Raw genomic sequence first — 19,651 nt, 5'->3', positions numbered from 1 at the left:
TGGGCCATGATTTATGTGGAAATGGAGTGCACTTGAAAGTCAGGTAGAAACCAGTCCTAATCAGCTAGCTCCAGTTTCCCTTTTCACTTTCCCTTCCTTCTCTTTCTACTCCCTGTATTTGGATTTAAATTCAACATATATTATTGAGTACTTATGTACCATCTGCAAAATCTCAAAAGTATGAGTTGTGTATTACTGTTGGACCACAGATATCCTGGTGATATTCCAGCTTATTAGGGACCAGGAAAAAGAAAGAGTTCTAAGTTGTGCCTTAGCAGCTCAGAAATGCAAAATAGATGTTCATGATCTTCATATAAATAAAATATATTTGTGTTTGGGTGTGGGGGCAACTTTGCCCACAAAGTACCCCCATCTGGCACAAATGAAAGCAGAACTACCGAGATATGATCTGCCCGGGGAGGAAAGGTGGCTGATCCCTCAAAGGGGAAGGACCAGGAGCCCCCTGCTCAAGGGTCTTTTATTGGGTTTATTGGCACAAGAATACCGGTAAGGATTAAACAATAGATAGCATTCAAAGAACTATGAGGTCTTATTCTCAGTCAGGGTCAGATAGCTAAAGAGTCATAAAACTTTGAAGAACCAACTTCTTGCTTGGACCCTTATCATTTAAATGAGAGTATTCTCAACAAAACAGATTTTACAGGATTTTACATACTCTTTCTCAGGCCCAATCACCTCAGATCCCTCTCTAGCCGACCAAGGGTCCACCTTCCCCATCATAAGTTTTCAGGCTTAAGTGGATTAGAGCCAGGAAGCACTTCTCCCAGAGGCCACGGGAACTCAGGCTATGTCAGAATAGCTGGGGGGCAAGGGTCCATCACTCCCTCACTCCCTCTTTGTTGCAGCCCCTCCCCCCCCACCGAGTCCTTCCATGATAGCCTCCCAAGTGATCGTGTCTGGCTTAGGTTGCTCTCTCTCTCTGAGGGGTCTTACCCATCTCTGACTAATCGACCAAGCACTGGGGGCAGGGGAGGAAGCAGAAGCAGCTCTTGCTACCAGAGACAAGCTTTGTCTCCTTAGTGGCTCACATTCCGGAGGTCACACGGCACACTCAGCCTTAGCCATGNCAATTACAACTCCTGAAACCAGGCAGAGCAGTTCCCAACATTTGGGTTTATTTAAAACCCGTATTTCTGTGAAGAGCACATAGCTTGTGTGACTGCTTGCCCTTCTTTCTCACACCTCTTTATGTTCTCTCGCTCTCTCTTCATAGTTTTCTCCCCCCACCTTTTTCATTTTCACAGAAAAGCAAAATAGTCTAGTCTAGTCTAGATTTTATCATAGTTGTTAAATTTTTCTTTCCAACTCTTTTAAAAACCTTCTTCTTGGCCCTTCTTCCATTATAGGCACATTTCCCTATCTCCTCACTGAAAATTTCTGCAGAAAGGCTTGACTGGAATATAACTCAGCATCAAGGATACCTCTGACGCTGCTTCTTACCGCAATGGAAGTAGCTCATTTTCTCATTTCCCATGAGTACAGGACCAGAAAGTGCTTTCTTGATCCTGACTCTCCATTGCCCATCATAGCATGACTGCATCATTTTGTATGTAAAGGTTCATGACACGTAAGTGTTTAAAATTAAAAACGCTGAAATCAGACTGCCTGAGTTGGAATCCTAACCCTGGCTGTGTAATAGCTTCACACAAGTGATAATTGAGGTTTATACAGTGACGTTAGTGATTCATCCAAATACCCAGACACCCGTGGGTCCCTACAGCTTCAAAGACCTTGATTTCCACTCATTCTCAGTACTAATCCTAAATCTTGTCTGATATGCTCCTCATCAAAAATTTGAAATTCCAAATACCCAATTTTTATCTCTTTATACCCACTACTTGCTCTTTGACAATGCGAGATTTGCATAATAAAAATCCTTTGTTCTTACCATTTCTTCCAGGTTTTCAGTTCCTTTCTAGCCTCTTGTTCATCCCTGAATAATTGGAAATTTCTATTTGATCATGAAAACTATTGTTCCAATAGTCCTATTGATCTTTTGGGAATTTCTTTTTCAGGAAGATAAAAGCTTCAACTGGGATATTAACCTTATTTTATTTATTTACTTATTTATTTATTGCCCCAAATTTGTACTTTACCTATAGGACTATAACTTAAGGTAATGAAAGTAGCTAAAAATGGCATTTCTAGGGAAGGGCTGTAAAAGTGGGAAAGGAAGTTCTGTAGCTCTACCATCAATTATTTATTCAGTAAACAATAAAGGAGCATAAAAGCTGCCGGGATCATGTTAGTAATAGATTAAGTAGTAAGGAGATAAAAATATAAAAATGGGTGTCATTTATAACCATCAAAGACACAACTTAAATAAAACAGTCAGTGAATTATTAATTGGTTTCATTATGTTAATTGTACCAACATTTGACAGCAGAATGTGAGATGAATCATGGAAATTTTTAGGTAATAAAAGTTTAATAACTTCTGTGACACATCCATTGCATTTGGACTCAACATTCTCATTATCAAAGAGATTATTGTAAGGTAATATTTTAAATGCTCTTTTAAACAATAGAGATATAGTCTAAGAGAAAAATAATTGATGTTAACTATAATACAATTATTATAGTTAACAGTGCAAAGTTTCAACAGGAAATTTTTTTCAGTTCATATTTCCAGGATAGAAATCATAATTTCTGCTATGAATTTTATGTTACTAAAATGCACTACAAATATTTCTGTGACTATACTTCTATAAAATAGTAGAGATAACATCAATATGTTTGGTCAGCTTCTTCTCATTAGTGATTTTCATGGCTACTTTACATCAGGTCACATGTAGTATATATAACTAGATTATTTTAAAGCCAACTAGCTAGGTCATTTTTTATGAAGTTGGACAAGAAAGGATTTATGCGAATTCTCCGTAGCTTGGCCTTCTTCTACCAGGGTTCTGGCAATCAACCATAGTATAACAGAAGCTTGTTTAGATGTAATTTTTGACTGAGTACCTGTGTAAAAATATGAAGTTAAACCAGTAAAATAACATACATTTGTTTTCAACCTCTATTGGGCTAAAATGACATCAGAAAGCCTGGGCTGAGCCTGCTCTCCTGGAGTCAGTTGTTTCGAAACAGATTACTGCTTCAACGTATTGATCCTCATCTACCTTGTCCTCCTCCAAATTGAACTACGTGTTGCAAACATGTTGGCACAACCAAACACAGGTCCTTGTGTCTGAAGGTCACTTCCAAAGCTTATCATCAAAATCTGCCTCTGTAGGAAAAAAGTTTATAAGTATACTGGTTATCAAGGTAATTATCTTGATAATATATTTTGGGAATAGAAACCTAACTGTTGTTTTGCTAAAACTACATCCTAAACAAGACCATATTTCTCTAATGTTCCTATTTTTTATGTACAGCTTATTGGAGATGTACCATAATCCAGCTCTATTAAATGGGTATGGACTAAGAAACATTTTAAAATTAAATATAAATAGGAAAACAGAACACATAGGTTTCAGGAGGGATGGATATGTGATAGAAACAACTTGCTAAACTTCCCTGTGACTCACTTTTACACCTAAAACATAGAAAGTTATGCCTGTTCTTCATGAACCTGCAATTAAAGCAATGAGAACACATATTTGTAAACCAAAATCCTGTAGAATAACTTGTAAAATAAGTTCAAGGTTTGTTATTTATCACATAAAATTATCAATATTTCCTACCTCTTCTAAGTCAGTTATGGGAAAGCTAAAAAAAGTTCAAATCCTAAAAACCAATCATAGAAATTTTGACTTGAAAATTTAAAAGTATATGTTGATTACTGCTGATTTAAAAATGTAGTGATAATGTAAATGACAGATTTAAATTCTAAATCAAATCAATAAAATTTCCCGGTATCTAAAATTTACTGAGCACCTACTATGTATAAGAGAAGGGCTGTCCTCATGTAACTGTCAACCTATTTGAATAAACAAGAATATTGAATGCTTTAAGGGAGTGGAATGTCATCTGAGTGATTACATTCATAAATAAAACAAAAGTCCTCCTGTTGGTTGTCATGAAAAGAAAGATAAAATAATGCCTGTCATTAATGGTACTGGATATGGGTTAGAATTATCTTCAACTGTTGAATATTTGAAGTTGGGGTTACATTTTTCCATTACCTCCTAGAAGTTAGAGACCACCACCTAGAAACATTCAGCTGATGAATTCAGTGGTGAGAGATTACATTATACTTAACATTTTCAAGCAACATTTAAAATTACTATCTTGCCATTCTGATAGAAATAAGATCATTTCTTTCCCTTCATAATCTTCCTGAAACTTTCAATTTAGTAAACTATGTTTTTGGAAAATAAAATTAAATATGTGTATGCAAAGAGGTGCACTCTAAGACATCATAATTAAAATGTTAAAGGTTAAAGATAAAAAGAGAATCTTAAAAGGAGCAAGAGAAAAGAAGTTAGTTACCTACAAGGGAGTACCAATAAGACTGTCAGGTGATTTCTCAAAAGAAACTGCAGGCTAGAAGGGACTGGCAAGAATTATTCAGTCATGAAAAGCAGGGACCCATGGTCAAGATTGCTCAACCCAGCAAAGTTATCATTTAGAATTGAAGGGCAGATAACAAGCTTCCCAGACAAGAAAAAACTAAAGGAATTGATCATCACCAAACCATTATTATGCAAAATATTAAAGGGATTTATCTAAGAAAAGAACAAAATCAAAACTGTGAACAATAAAATGACAATAAATCCACACTGATCAACAATTGAATATAAAAATGAACTAAGCAAATGAGAAGAACAGAGACAGAATCATGGATACAGAGAGCAGTTTGATGGTTGTCAGAGGGAGGATAGGTAGGGCAAGAATGAAGAGGTGAGGGGATTAAGTACAAATAGGTAGTTACAGAATAGTCATGGGGATGTAAAGTGTGCAGTTAAGGAAATGGAGTAGCCAAAGAACCTACACAGGATCCATGGACACAGGTATAGGGATTGCCTGAGGAAGTGAGGCAGGCTGGGTGGGGGGGGTGGCAAAAGGGAAAAAATCAGGACAACTGTAATAGCATAACCAATAAAATATAATTTAAAAACATTAAACTAAATTAAACATGTATAAACGGTAAAAATATAAAATGAAACAAAATGAACTCTGGCTCCTAAATATATAAAATATAAAATAAAATAACTATCTTGCCAATGTTACTTAGTATTAGAGTAACTGAAAACCGTTCATCAGATAAATGGAAAAGGAAGAAAAAGATTCTCCTTTTCCACTTACTGGAGTTTTAGATTATACCTGAATGATCACACTCCAGGACACTGTCATAAAGTACAAATGTTGTCAAAAGAATTAGGGTAAAAACCCATACACTGAAGTAGGAGTATTAGAATTTATTTTTTTATTCAGTTGTAATTTGGACATTGTTGCTTATTTGATTCTTGGCAAACAAAGGCAACGGTAGTTTATAATTACCAAGCAGTCTACACAGCTCTTGCAATTAACCCGAATTTTTTACATTACTCTCAGAAGAAATTATTCTCTTAAAAATCAAACATGGTACACTTATTTTGATGTTGAAATTGTGCTGTAGATAAATGTATGTGAAACTCTAGTGTTGATATAGGTAATTCTTATTCTTGGCCTTCAAATAATAAATTATGAATAAGTGGCAAAAATTAGTTCAAATTAAATCCTATAATTGTTTCCTGGTGAAATACTTCATTACATGGTATAGTTCAGCTTTGTTATACTGCTTGTTTACACTAATAAAACTCACACCTGCTAGAGGATAATAATCATATTACCTACTGATACTTCTAATCATTCTGCTTACCCTTCCCATCCCCTCTTCTCCTTCTTATCTTTAAAGACTGTGTTTTAAAGCAGCAAAAGAGTTAGACTAAGAATGACAAGTCCCAGGTAATGTTCTGGGCTTTTACAACTAAATGGCTTTTGCTTAGATTGCCAAGAGGGTTGGGTTGTGCGCAAATCATGTATAGTCAATCCACTTAATATTTTCTCCCCTGATACTGGTTAGCTTCCATCTGTTGGAAGCTGGGTGGAAACTTCTCTATCTTCTGAACTATTTGGAATCTTCACTAGGAAAGGTTCGCAATAACTTGGTTTTATTTAAATAGTGTGTGCTATAACATTAGAGGTGAAAATCATTTTTAAGCCTGATGAAATTTCAGCAGAGAAACATTTTTAACCCTGATGAAACTTCAGGAGTGACTTTATTATCCAACAGTAACATAAATGAGTACACTTTGAAAAGAAAAAAAATGAAATATCTTCACTGTAAAGAGATTCAGTGTGTTCTCTTTAAAGTTTCTGATGAGGTCTGGCCCCCTTGTTTCATTAGAAAGGGGGGTGAGAATCAAAGGGGGTTGACAGTTGGTTGATGTGTATGTCTAGCTACTAAATCATTGCATTCATGCTAAGACCTCCTATGTGCTCCCATTAAATCCAATTCAGCTCACTAGGTAATATATGTACTGTAGCCTATGGCTGGATTATTGCTGCTTTTTCCCCCTCCCTATTAAATTCTCACAAACTCACATAGTTCTCCAGGTTTTCTTTTAAAAGTTTATATTTAATATGGATAGATCTCAAAAAATCAAATGTCGAGGGGGAAAAAAGAAAGCTGTAGAGATATATTCACAGGGTGGTATTATACTATGTATGTACTTATATAAAATCATGTTTTAAATTATACAGGTAAATTCATGATAATAGTTGCCTCTGAAGAAAATTCAAGGATAATAGGGCTTAGATTGGTTCCTAATGAAGATTTCAACTGCCTCTGTAAAATGTTGCTTTGTTTTTGGAAAAGCAAAAATAGAGGCTGGAAATCTCTATTGATTTGGGTATAACAGTATCCTTTGAATTTCTCTGTATTCTGTGAAATATAAGTGAATAAGCAGTAGTGGAAAGAGCAGTGCTTAAGTTTACAGGATCTGGAAAGAGACTGCCTGGATTTAGTTCTGCAGTTACTTCCTGACCAGGCAAGTTACTCAGCCTTCCAGTGCCTCAGTTTCCTAATCTGAAAATGGTGTTAATTATAAATACTACCCACCTTACTGGCTTGTTTTGAGAAGTAAATGAGGTAACACAATTAATTAGTAATTATTTTTTTGAGGCTCTCAAAAAGCTTTCTAGAGGACTGTCTTTCTTAAAGAACTTCTATAAAATGGACTTATTACTGGATAAATATGGAAGCAATACATGTATAAAGTAATCACAAACATATTTAATTATTTAATGAAGCCATAGAACTGCAACTCCAATAAAATATTTCCATATTTCATTCGAGTTAATAGGAGGCCACTTCCTTCCAACTCACTATTCTGCTCCTTCTCCACCACTCTCAGTAATTCAAAGGTCTGATCTTTCTCTCTTCTTTCTTTTACATTTTTCTTTTTGGTTTTGAATCTACACAGTGAGACCCAAATAGTTTTGAACACAAACCCAGCAGGTATGCATTTCTTCTTTTGGCGACAGTGGCTTTAGTATTAACTGAAAGGCAGAGTGGATAATGTAACACCCACTTTACTTTCAGCAGACTTGTTAATATCAGCTCTGAATTTTTCATGACGGGCTTCGGTAACCTGTAGCCTGGAGCTGAAGCTCTGGGGGTTTCCACCACAAAGAGGTGGATCAGCTGAGCTCTCACTTCCCATCTGGCACTGGGTGACAGGGACAGTCAGGGGGCTGCAGGAAACCTGAAGAAGAAGAAAGCTGATGTGGGACACCCATTGTAGTGCACAAAAGGCTAAACATGTGCTGTTGTATGGATGTATCTTTGAGACACTTGTTTATCACTGGCTTCAGAATATACTTAGCCAATGTGTTTAACGTTAGAGTCACAAGAACAGCTGCCGCTCGTGTAAGTAATACCCTCATACACAGTGCATCCTGATTTGCCAAACCAGATTCAGGACCGCTCTGCTGTGAATGTTTTATGCTGCCTGGCATGCCGCTTATTTACCCACACAGGCTAGCCTACACGTGCAGGCACACACGCAGACACACTCTATGGAGATTTGGAGCTGTTTGAAATCGAAAACCATTTTAGCTAAGTCCCAAAGGTAACAAAATAACCTCAGAGTTCTCACAAAAGCTGCATTTTACACGTGAAAATGAAAAACTGAAACTGTCTGGGGAGGAGCAGAGTTCTCAAATATGCTAATGTATATGAAAAGTCAAAAACAGTGAAAAAAGAAAGAAAAGGAAAGGAAGGGAGGGAGGGAGGGAGGAAGGAGAAAAGACAGAATTTGAGTATTTACCTTTCCTGAGTCTTATCATTCTAACACTTTTTACTAAAAATATATATAGTTCCCTCTTATTTGTAAGAAGTTGGATTCCTACAAACCTGATTTTGTATTTAATAACTGTAACAATTGAGATTTGCTCTAGATATACTCAAACTACAGTTCTTAGAACGCAGGAGTATTGACAAACACACCAGGAGGGAAGCGTTCTCTTAATTGCAGTATTCTCTAGTCACACCCTATATTTCTGTTCTATCAAGAAGGAAGTTCAGTAAATAATGTTTCGTTTGCACTTGGAAAAAATAATTTCATTGAGTTACAACACTACCTCTGAATGAGAAGCAATGAAATAAAGTAAATATGTGCATTACTACTATGATTTTTAAAATTCTTCTTTAACAGAAAGAACTAGATCAACTTTTTGAACTAATTCTTACTTTTATTTTCTTCTTATTTGTCTAATTTCACATTGACTTTCCAATATTTCTCTAACTTTAAGGTGCATTTCACCATTGCTTTTTTGTTGTGTGAAAAATGTCATTTTTAAAACGTATTAACATTTACTAACATCCTTATTTTTTAAAAGACCTACCTAAAGGTTCACTGTCAATATAAAAATTGATTAAAAATAGTAGAACAAGGTATACATTTACAAAAAAAGTGATAGCAACCAAACAATTGTATGGATTTATCACAACAAAACAATTAAAGTATTAAGCAATTAACTTTAACTACAACCATAGACTTGATACCCTTTGTTGATATTCTTCTCCAACTGCAGAGGGGCTTGGACAACACTTACATCAGAGTAACCTTGTGTTTATTGGTATACAGACCAGCATATGTTCATAACCTTGCAAAAGAAAGAGGGTTGATAATTCTATAAATGGTTTTTACTCTGATTTTGAAATTATTTTACTACAAAAAGTAATAGTCATTAAATCATTAAATGATTAAATGACTAAATCATTTAAATGACTAAATCATGCTTAAATGATTTAGTCATTTAATCATTAAAATGAACCTATGTTTTATACAGCAAATAGAGAATTGAAACTTAGTTCTAAAACAAAAATCTGAGTCTCTTGGCCATTATCCCTATGTGTTTATTTGCCTTTGCTAAATAACCAACTACTTCCAAATTTAGCGGCTTAAAACAGCCAATGTATTTCGTTTCAGATTTTGTGGGTCGGACATCCTGGAGCAGTTTGACCATTCAGTTCTCACTTGGGGTCCCTCAGGTGGGTGCAGTCAGATGCAGGGGGGCTGCCGTTACCAAGGCTCACCTGGGCTGGACATCTAAGGTGACTAGCTCTCATGGCTGGTGCTGGATATTGGCTGTCAGCTGGGATCTGAACTGCGCTGTCCACCAGCGTACCTGCGCGAAGTCTCAGGAGCAGGGCCTCGGCTCCCTCCCAGCAAGGAGCTCTAAGGATGGTTGGGCTTCTTACATGGCAGCTCAGAGTTCTAAACACACATGTCCCAGTGACAAAGGCAAAAGATGCCTTGGAATTCCGACAATGCCTCTTTGGCTGAACTGTACTGGTTATAAACAAGTCTCTAAGACTAGCCCATATTTAAGAGGAGGGGACAAAGTTTTCACCTCTTGATGAGTAGAGAGTTATTTATAGACTTATGTTAAAAGCACCACACTACACTCTGTATGACAACAGTACACCGATCATTTGAGAGACAATGTGGAAATCCTAGCTCTTTACCATGAGCTCTATCCACAAAATACGATTTTAGTCAATGCAGAGCTCAAAGCACCACAAATATCATGCAGTAGCTGTGACAAGTTACATTTTCCAACAATTACCAAAATGATCTTTGTGGTGCCACCTGCTTTCAGAACCTTACCACTTCTCCATCAAGAGGAGGAATCACTTTCTCCTTGCCTTGAAATCAGACAGGCCTTTGGATGGTCTTGACAGATAGAAAGCAGAAAAAAAGTGACACTACGGGATTTCCAAGGCTGACTCACAAGAGGTGATATGGTTTCTATCTGAGCTTCACGCTTTGGAATACTCACCCTCGGACCCCAGTCACCACATGGTGGGTGAGGAAGCACAAGCCATCTGCGGAAGCATTCGAAGGCATTCCAGCTGAGAGCCTCAGCTGAGGTCTCAGCCCATAGGTAATGGCAACTGTGAGCTTTCAGACAACTCCAACCCCAGCCTTTGAGCCATCTTAGATGATGCTGATTCTAGCAGAGACCAGTCACCTCTGCCAAGTCTTTCCCCATTTGAGATTTATGAACAAACTAATGTTTTGGGGTGACTTTTTATGCAGCTATAGGTAGCCAAAATAAGTGACTAACCTCTAACCTGCTAGGCAGTGTTAAATTTGAATAACAAAAGTGTCTAATTTGCAAATTAATCTTTGCCCTCAAGAATAAGGTGGGAGATGCATTTCAAGGATTTCTTGGAGTTAACAGAAAGAAATCCAGAATGAAATAGTTATTAATTGAAAGATTCCCTAAGCCAGTCTTCAATTACTGAAGAAGTCTAGTGTGGCGAAGATAGTAGTTTTGAAGGTCTACAACACCAAAATGGCTTTTTAAAGCAGATTAATCAGAAATATGATGCTACATATCCAATAAACCTGAAAGTTCTCTTCTTTGAGGAAATACATGTACAAGATGTAGCTTTGGGTAATCAATCCATTCATTCATTTGATAAACATTTATTAAGTTTTTATTATATTGCAGACATTATTCTATGTGCTGGGAATGCAGCAGTAAGAAACCAGACATTATCCTCTGGGAAATGAGTAGAAGATAAACAGATAATAATCAAAGACATAAATAAAATATATAAAATGCCAGTGAGTGATCAACAGAGGAAAATTCTAGAGAATGAAGATAGCATACAGATTATCTGGAAGGAGATAATCACATACAGGACGGTCAGGGAAGACCTCACTGACATGATGAGATTTCTCACAAAAAAAATTGCAAAAAAATGAGAGAGGAAGCAAAAAAGTTATCTAGAAAAAGCATGTTCTAAGCAGAGGGAACAGAAAGTGTAGAGGCCTGCCAAAGCCAGCAAGATGGTGGGTTGGCCTAGTAAGAGCAAGAAAGCCAGGTGTTGGGGCTTCAGCCAAGGAGACAATAGTAGAAGGTAAAGGAAGTAGAGGACTAGCTTAAGCCTTCCAAGCTGTTATAAAAATTTGCTCTGCACAAGAAGTGAATCTTTTGGAAAAGTTTGAACAAAAGGATGACACGATATAACAGATTTAAAAGGATTTTTCTGGCTGTTGAAATGAGGTTATACAGTAGGGTACAGAATGGAATAATTAGGTGAATAAAAATAGTTGCTTGGGCAAAGATAATGATGGAAAAATGGTAAAAATGATTGAACCAGGATGTATTTTGATGGTAGAAAATTAATAGATTTGCTGATGGATTAGATTGGTTATGGAGGAGTAGAGGAAGAAAAAATTCAGGATGACTCGAGAGATTCAGAGTGATCTGCTAAAAGAAGGAAGGTGCCATTTAATTAGATGGTGAATATTGTGGGAAAAGATGCTTCCAGGGGAGATCACGAAGTCTTGGTGTGCTGAGTTTGAGGTGTCTATTCGACGTCCAGTAAAATGACAGTTAGCAGTCTGGAAGTTAGTAGAAACATGGGAATCAGTCGGGAGATTTCTGTCTTTAGATGGTTCCTCAGACTGGACCAGTTCAGCAGGCAGTCTTCTACTTTTTATGGGGACTGAGGTAAGCAGTCAAAAAGAGCAGACTGACTCTATCCATTATTTCACAGGTTATATACACCAGGAAAAAGAATTCCTGAACCCCAAGAGGGACTCAGAGATAACAACACTATTAGTGTCAATTTATTTTTTGAATTGCCAGCTCCACAGCATGATCTGTTTACAAAATGGCTTCCGTTTCTAGCATTTTCTTTGTCTGACTATATTTACAGTTTTGTATTGTGGAAACAACAAATTGTTGTTAATGCCATTCAGTTACTTGGAAAAAAAGCTTGCTTGAACAAAGTTTGTTTCTCTGCCTAACTCTCTAATAAAGTATTTCCCTTGATAAGTACTGTTACCTACTACAAATAATGTGTCCTGATAGAAAGAAATAAAGTAGAAATTACAGGTTATGGAAGGGAGCCCATGGGTTTGCTTATTTGAGGATTCTTCAAAATAGACGTTTCAGTTGGAAATGCCATCAGTTTGGTCTGATGCTAAGATCACCTTCAACTTGCAAACACAAATGCAAATGTTGCCATCTGAGCAGCATTTTCCCCCCAGATTCGACAGTGCAAATTAAACAGTGCAGTTTACCTAGTATAAATTATCCAAGTGCCCAACCTACAGAAAATACAAGACTAACAATCCCTTTATGGTAGAATTTCTGCACAGGAGTTCTACATCAGCCAACATTTACAAAAGACACCATCAAAGAAGTTTAAAGTTTAAGAGCTGGGAATTGCCAAACAGATCAGTCTCCTGATTGTTCCAGCCAGTAAAAATGTGCAAGTAGAGGAGAGTATTTTAAAACTCTATAGAGCTAAATCTTGGTAATTTTTTAAAGTAACTTTATTGCTAACGTATAGTCTCATGGTTTTTTTCATTGTGTTCAGAAAGTTTTTCAGAGAATGAACTGTGAGACCTCAGAACTGGGGGGAGGGGAAAAGTGCACATGGACAAGTCAAGGTCATCATTAACATTTAACACCGTGAGAGAAACACTGAGATTCACCTATTCACCCTTCCCTCTTCATTTAGCCCTGGTGGAGCTCAAGAGGGCAATGAATTAAATTTATTCCAGACGACCTGGGGTTTTAGCTACTGTGAGTGACAGACTGGTGTTGGAAGCAGCTATGAAAGAGTACGCCAATCTGAGCCTGCACTCCAGTAACACAAGGAAAATGAATGAAAGTTAAATACACATAAATTTAAAGGCTGCAAGTTCACGGCAGTGTGACTTAAACAGTTTAAGGCTAAAATATTAGTCTGCATATTTTTATCTGAAAGTTTCAAACTTGTGAACTTACATGAGTATTTGACATTTTGATATAGCAAGTCCATAAAGCACACTTTGGGGAAAAGTGAATGTGCATCTGTTTAGTTTGGCCTGCATAAAGCACAAAGCCATGTTACAATTCTATGTCATTATGGCATGACTTTGCACATAAGATGCCACAGCATTATAATAAAAGCCACCAGATGTCACTGTTACAGATTATTTTCAAGTATATAGCAATCTAAAACTATGTTCACTTTCCATTACTTGGTTTGAAGAAATTCTGGGTTATAATTTGCCATCAAGAAAATATTGCCATTGGGCTTTCTTAACTTGTAGGAAATATTTTCCTCTGGGTCTTTAACTGCTCTTTATTAGTATTATTTTTTTGGTTATTTTTTATAGCGGCTCTAAACTTAATTAGGGAATAGATTTCCCACCAAAAAGTTGCTGTCAGAAGTTTTCCTTTGAAAGACCCATATACAAATAGGACAATATCTTACCTTCTCAGAAATGTTTAAAGGTGGGCTGATGTGAAATTAATTCCCTACTCCTCTGGTTCTTTAACCTCAGCAGGATCAAATATTTGGCAGAGAGCTGGGCATGGTGAAAAAGATGATTAGTTAAGCATGTGAATGAGAGAGGTTCCACACTCCCAACACTCACTGTTACGTAGGGGAGATCAAAGATGAATCGATAAAAACTGAAGAAAAATTACGCATCTTATATATAGAGTACATTTCCCTTATTATAGGAGTATACTATCGACAATGTTTCTCCCTATTTAGTCTAAGTGAAACAAAGGATTTTACAATGAGAATTTCGCTCTAGGATGCAAATTAATGAGGCAGATTTTGGAGTATACTAGATTTGGGGATGTTTGGCAATTCTCTCCCTGTAGGGGGCAATTTACACCATTTACAAACAGAGGTTTATTGTGGTATGTGCTGAACCCCGGTTGACCGATTAAAATAAGGATCTTGCAGGACATCAGATGCAGTACCATTTTAAGGAACGGGTTGGTTGGTTGGTTTTGTTTCATTTTGTTTTAGAAAGGACTGTGTAGGTAAAGGAAAAAGGATTTCATGGCTTTATAGGACTAGTTTAATCCCACTAAATGCATGTTGGTATATTGCCATAGATCAGTAATATCTATATTTAAAAAGAAAGAAAAATGTAGAAAAGTTTTGAGAAGTAATAATGCCCCTATCTCTTGTCAGAACAAGTAGTAACAGCGACAGAACGTGCCCCTGTGCTCCTGCCGCAGTGGAATGTGGCTCAGCATGTGGAGAGCTTGGCCCTTTGCTGTCATTCCAGGGCAAGGGATGCTTATCCAGGTAAAATCAAGTTTCTTCTTCAGGAGATGCAAAATATTTTCCCTATGAGGCGTGTAATAGTCTAAGTAGAAGCTTTTATGCAAAGAACTAAGGAACTGGCCTGACACTGGTAAACATAATTTTGTAAGTTTTAATGGTAGTAAAAACAAAAAACAAAACAGGGGCAGGTTGACTTAGGAATTTCTTAGAAACACTATCATGAGGGGTGTCAGTAAAATTTCCCTTTCCAGGCTTTTTTGTTTGAATACATAAAGGAGGTAAAGGGAGGGAAGAATCTACCATTCAGAGCATTCCATGTTTTTCTTCTCTGAGAAGCCTTCCTTCCAGTTCTAAGCTGGTTATGCTTAAATTTCCCAAACAACGATAAAAACTTCAGTAATTAGGAACTGGCCTAGATTCAAACTACTGACCAATTTGAAAGGACAATGCCTATTTCAATTTCCTCGGGCTTCTGTCTGTTCATTGGGGAGGGAGGAGGCAAGGAGAGCAGCACTGTTCAATCTACCTGATAAAGGATATGTCTCTGATCTCCCCTTGCATTTCCCATTTTCATTTTGGTGGTTGCTGTTGTTTTATTGAGGATCTAGTCTCTGTGACACTGTGAGTGTGGCAAATTAGAGACATTTGTCAGAACAGAGCAGCTTACAGGCTTAGACATTAAACTGAAATGCTTCCCAGATTAGCATCTGCTTTGGTGTGAGAAGATAAGGTTGCACGCAGAGCGTAGAGAGAATCAAGTAACTGCAGCACTTCCTAGCCAACTCCTCGCCATTTTTAAGCCAGTTCAAGAAGTAGTGGAGATGGGGCTTCAAATTCTTGTTGTTAGCTTGCTTGGTACAACGTGCAGAGTCAAATATATGCCTAATCATTAAATCATACTTGTTTTATTATGTCCTGTCAGCTGTCTTTGCTGTGTTTCCCTATGGTTTCTAAGTCATAATACCAGTCTTGATCACCTCAGAGGCCATCAAATATAGGCCTACTTTCCACACCCTGCTTATCTTCTTTAAACTCTTGTCTACCTTTGCATCACACACACACACACACACACACACACACACACACACACATATGTCATGAACAAGGAAGAATATAAAAAGGGGAAAGCTTTTAGCCCTGGGTGGGTAGCTTCATTGATTGGAGCATTGCCATGTATACCAAAAGGCCTTGGGTTCCATTCCCTGTCAAGGCACATACCTAGGTTGTGGGTTCAATACCTGGTTGGGGTGTGCAAATGAGACAAGCAATCAATGTCCTCTCTGTCTGCCTCCCTATCCCTTCCTTTCTCTCTAAAATCAGTAAACATATTCTTGTGCCAGGATTTTTTTAAAAAAGAGGGAGAACTTCAAGAGATTTCATCCAGTGGTAAGGATGAATATTGAGAATATTTTTCTATATATATTTTCATACATATTACATTGTTACAAATTGTCTCAGTTCAATTGGTGGTATCTAGGTTTCTCCCCACAATTTCATTTGCAATAAATGTCAACAAGTACAAGATTTTTAAATAACAGTTATTGCAAAATTTATAATCATCATCCTTTATTCACTCTACCAAAACCCATGATTACATTGCAAATGTCTTGAAATACCTTACTGGTAAAAAATACACCTTGCAAAAGCTCTTCCTCATAATTACCTTGTTTCTTTGTTTTGGAAACACACTGTTCATTTTGTGAAGGGGTTCTTATTCATGAATATTGTCGATGGCTACAGGAGGCTGGTTTTCCTGCCCAAATGTCTGTGAATAACCTCTGAATTTTGCTTCTAGGATTGGTTTGAAACTACAGTGGCTCTAGAACTTCTAAAGAGAAGGGGCTATTGCATAGCAGTCATGTTGGAGGTTTGTTGCCACATACACTGTGGCGTTTTGGACACCAGTTTGGTTGAGGGTGGCTGATAGACATGACTGGTAAGGAGACACCAATTGTCCACTCCCAGATCACTCACTGGATTAATCTTAGGAAAAAGAGGGAGGGCCATGTCTGCACGTTTCAGGAAGCCATCTATTTGTAAATTTATCAGATAAATAAAAAATCATCGGGCAAGAAAAGGAAGGTCAAAGACTAACACAGAAAATCACTGAAATTCTAAACTTTTGTTAGGCAGTTATTAACTTCCTAAGAAAATCAAATTCTTGCATTTGTGATGGATAAGGAGCAGCTCCATCTAAAATCCTAACTTGTAGCTTGATTTCACCTTTCTCTTGAGATCCTAACTGGTTTCACCTGTCTCCTTTATGATGGCCACTAGTAGAGGTAGGTGGATTGCTGAGCCTCATAAACTTTTTAAGACTGGATCAGTCAAACACAAAATTACTCAAAGCCAGAAAAAATTTTAAAGTGATATAAAATGACATGATACAAGGCAATCTTTAAAATAGGCAACCCCAAATCTTGAGTTTGGGGTTTACCTCAAAAGCTTTGAGATCTCTTGATCTGTGCCAATACAGTAGTAGCCTTTAGCCAAGAGTAACTATTAAGCACTTGAAATATGCATAGTCCCAACTGAGATGTGCTGAAAGTGTAAAATGCATACTGGATTTCAAACACATACCACAAAAATAATGTAAAATACCTCATTAATGATAATTGATTACATATTAAAATGATATTTTTGATGAGAGTTAAGTTAAATAAAATACACAAAATTATTTTTATCTGTTCCTTTTTTATTTTAAAATGGCTACTAGAAAATTTTTAATTGTACATATGATTTGTATTATATTTCTCTTGGACAGTACTCTAGTAAAATGCTCTAGTAATGTTTTTGTTTTGCTTCTAGCCTGCCACCGTTGTAGCAATTTTGGTAATAATATTGGCTGAGCCTGGAGCTTTTAAATTTAAGCAGCTCTAACTTTATATCCAAGTTCCCCACTTACTGCCTGAGTGACTTTGGACATGTTATTTAAACTCTCTGTCTGAATTTTTCCAGCTATAAAATAGAGATAACAAAATAGTGCTCACCTGCATCTTATAGTTTCTACAAGATTAAATGAAACTATAAATTTCTTATTGGCCTTACATATAAGAATCATTCAATTATGACTAGTATTATTTATATTCTCAATTCCTGCTACCAAGGAACTCCCCTTAGTGTGAGATTCATCAAATCTAGGCTTAAGAGAATAAAATCTTAAGAACACTTAATATTATCCCCTCATCTGCCTAAATGAATTATAACTTAGTTTTCCTGGATGGCTGACACCCAAAATGACACATTTTCAAAAGAGACCAGGCCTTACTTTAGGGATGTAATCGTCTTACAGGCTATGAGTGGGTGATCAGTATTCCTATTAGAAACACATACCTATAGATATAAGACATGTAGATATAGCTGATTCATGACATAAACAAGCAAAATAAATCATCTGATGTTGAAGAAGGAATTTAACATAAAATGTCATCAACTAGAGTGACTGAATATTTCATTGCATAAACTGATTTTTTAAATTTTTAAATGAAATTGTCAGATATGGCCCAGTGTTAAAAATCAACAGAAAGATTGCCTTTCTGTTGCTTGTTCACTTTCAGAAACTAGTGAATGTGGAGTCAAGAAAGGCATAAACTAAACATGTTGCAGCCCTTTCCTGCCCTTGAATATGATGTCTTTGGTGTAGGAGCTACATAAGTAGCAATATTAAAAAAATCAACAGAAAGAATGTTTATAACAGAAAATATGACTTTACTCATACAGAAACAAAACACAGTAAAACCCTGGTAGATCTGCATTTGGAATACCACCTGCAGTTTTGTTCACCAAGCCTAAAAGAAGCATAAAATAAGAAAGAATTAAGCTCATAGCAGCTGAAATAATCAAGGAGAATGCCTCTGAATAACTCTAGAAAAAGAAAAATCCAAACATGGAAACACAAAACCTGTGAGTGTGATAATTAAAGATTGCAGGCATAGATTTGAGTATGCCAAGTGACATCATCTTATTTACTAAGGTCTTTAATTCTGCAATTAGTATGTAACCCTAGAATTTGCAAAAGGCAATTTAATGCATAGTTAATATTAAATGAGGAACTACTATACTTGAGACACTACTCCAAGGGTTAATACAGAAAATAAAGTTTGAAAGTGGATTTAAACTGATAAGTGCTAAAGCTATAAAGGGGTACTTTTAAAGGAAAGTAGAGGTACTTTGGAAATTGTCTTGAGGACTGCTATACCCTCCCTCTTACACACACTTTTGCATCATTATTAGTATTACAAAAACTCATACCTTAGAATATGGACAGAAACTTCCTGGTTAACTTTAGCAGAAGAGACAGAAAGCAGGCATTTGGACCTTAAACTAGACTTTAGAGAGGAAGTCATTTGGCTGTACGAATAGAGAAGTGCAGTTCAGCAACAGAATGGGTTAGAGAGAAACATTGCAAAGGTCACCAAGTGGAAGGTTTTAGGTGATATAACTTATAAGGTCTATAAGAATAAGACAGAGCATCAGTCTTAGATGCACTATGAGTCTAGGCTAATGGTTCTCAATTGGGAGCAATTTTGCCCCCTAGGGAGCTTTGGCAAACTGTGGGGACTTTTTTTTATTTTCACTGTTAAGAGTGAATGGATGCAACTTGGCATCTAGTGGGCAGAGGTCAAGATGAGGCTGAACATCCTACAATGAACTTGACAGTCCCACAACAAATGGCTATCTGGCCCAAAATATCATAGGAGTGTTATTTAGTAAACCAGTCCTACGAAGATTTCCAGGACATATGGACAGAGAACAGCAACACTGAAGTCCAACTGGGCTATAAAGTGAGAACCAGGTGTCAGCACAAACTCAGTTAAGAACAGATCAAGACCAGCTTTACAGCAGTTATGACTTGAGCCCACATCCTCAGGTACTGAGTCAGAGTGCCTAGGAGACATAGTGCTATTGAGGGAAAAGCAAACCTAAATTCAACTATAATTCCCTGTTGTTTCACCATAAGTTTTTTTTAAGCTTGATGTCCTTGTTTGTAAAATGGAAAAATAATAATACCAGATCACAGGGCAATTGTGAAGATCACATGAGGTACTATATCTAAAATACTTAGTGTAGTACTCAGAACATTATGGTACCAGAAGAG

At 36.8% G+C, this 19,651-nt stretch overlaps 1 non-coding gene across 1 annotated transcript; it reads left to right on the top strand.

The window, feature by feature from the left end:
- Positions 1-18,082: 18,082 nt before the first annotated feature.
- Positions 18,083-18,216, top strand: LOC118987108 (small nucleolar RNA SNORA13). The gene has a single exon (XR_005066515.1). It is a non-coding gene; the product is annotated as a small nucleolar RNA SNORA13 (small nucleolar RNA).
- The last annotated feature ends 1,435 nt before the right edge of the window (positions 18,217-19,651 follow it).

This window comes from Sturnira hondurensis, unplaced genomic scaffold (assembly GCF_014824575.4).
Source record: "Sturnira hondurensis isolate 20B ecotype Veracruz unplaced genomic scaffold, ASM1482457v3 Scaffold0004998, whole genome shotgun sequence".
NCBI lineage: Eukaryota > Metazoa > Chordata > Mammalia > Chiroptera > Phyllostomidae > Sturnira > Sturnira hondurensis.
This window is presented reverse-complemented; position numbering and strand designations above follow the sequence as displayed.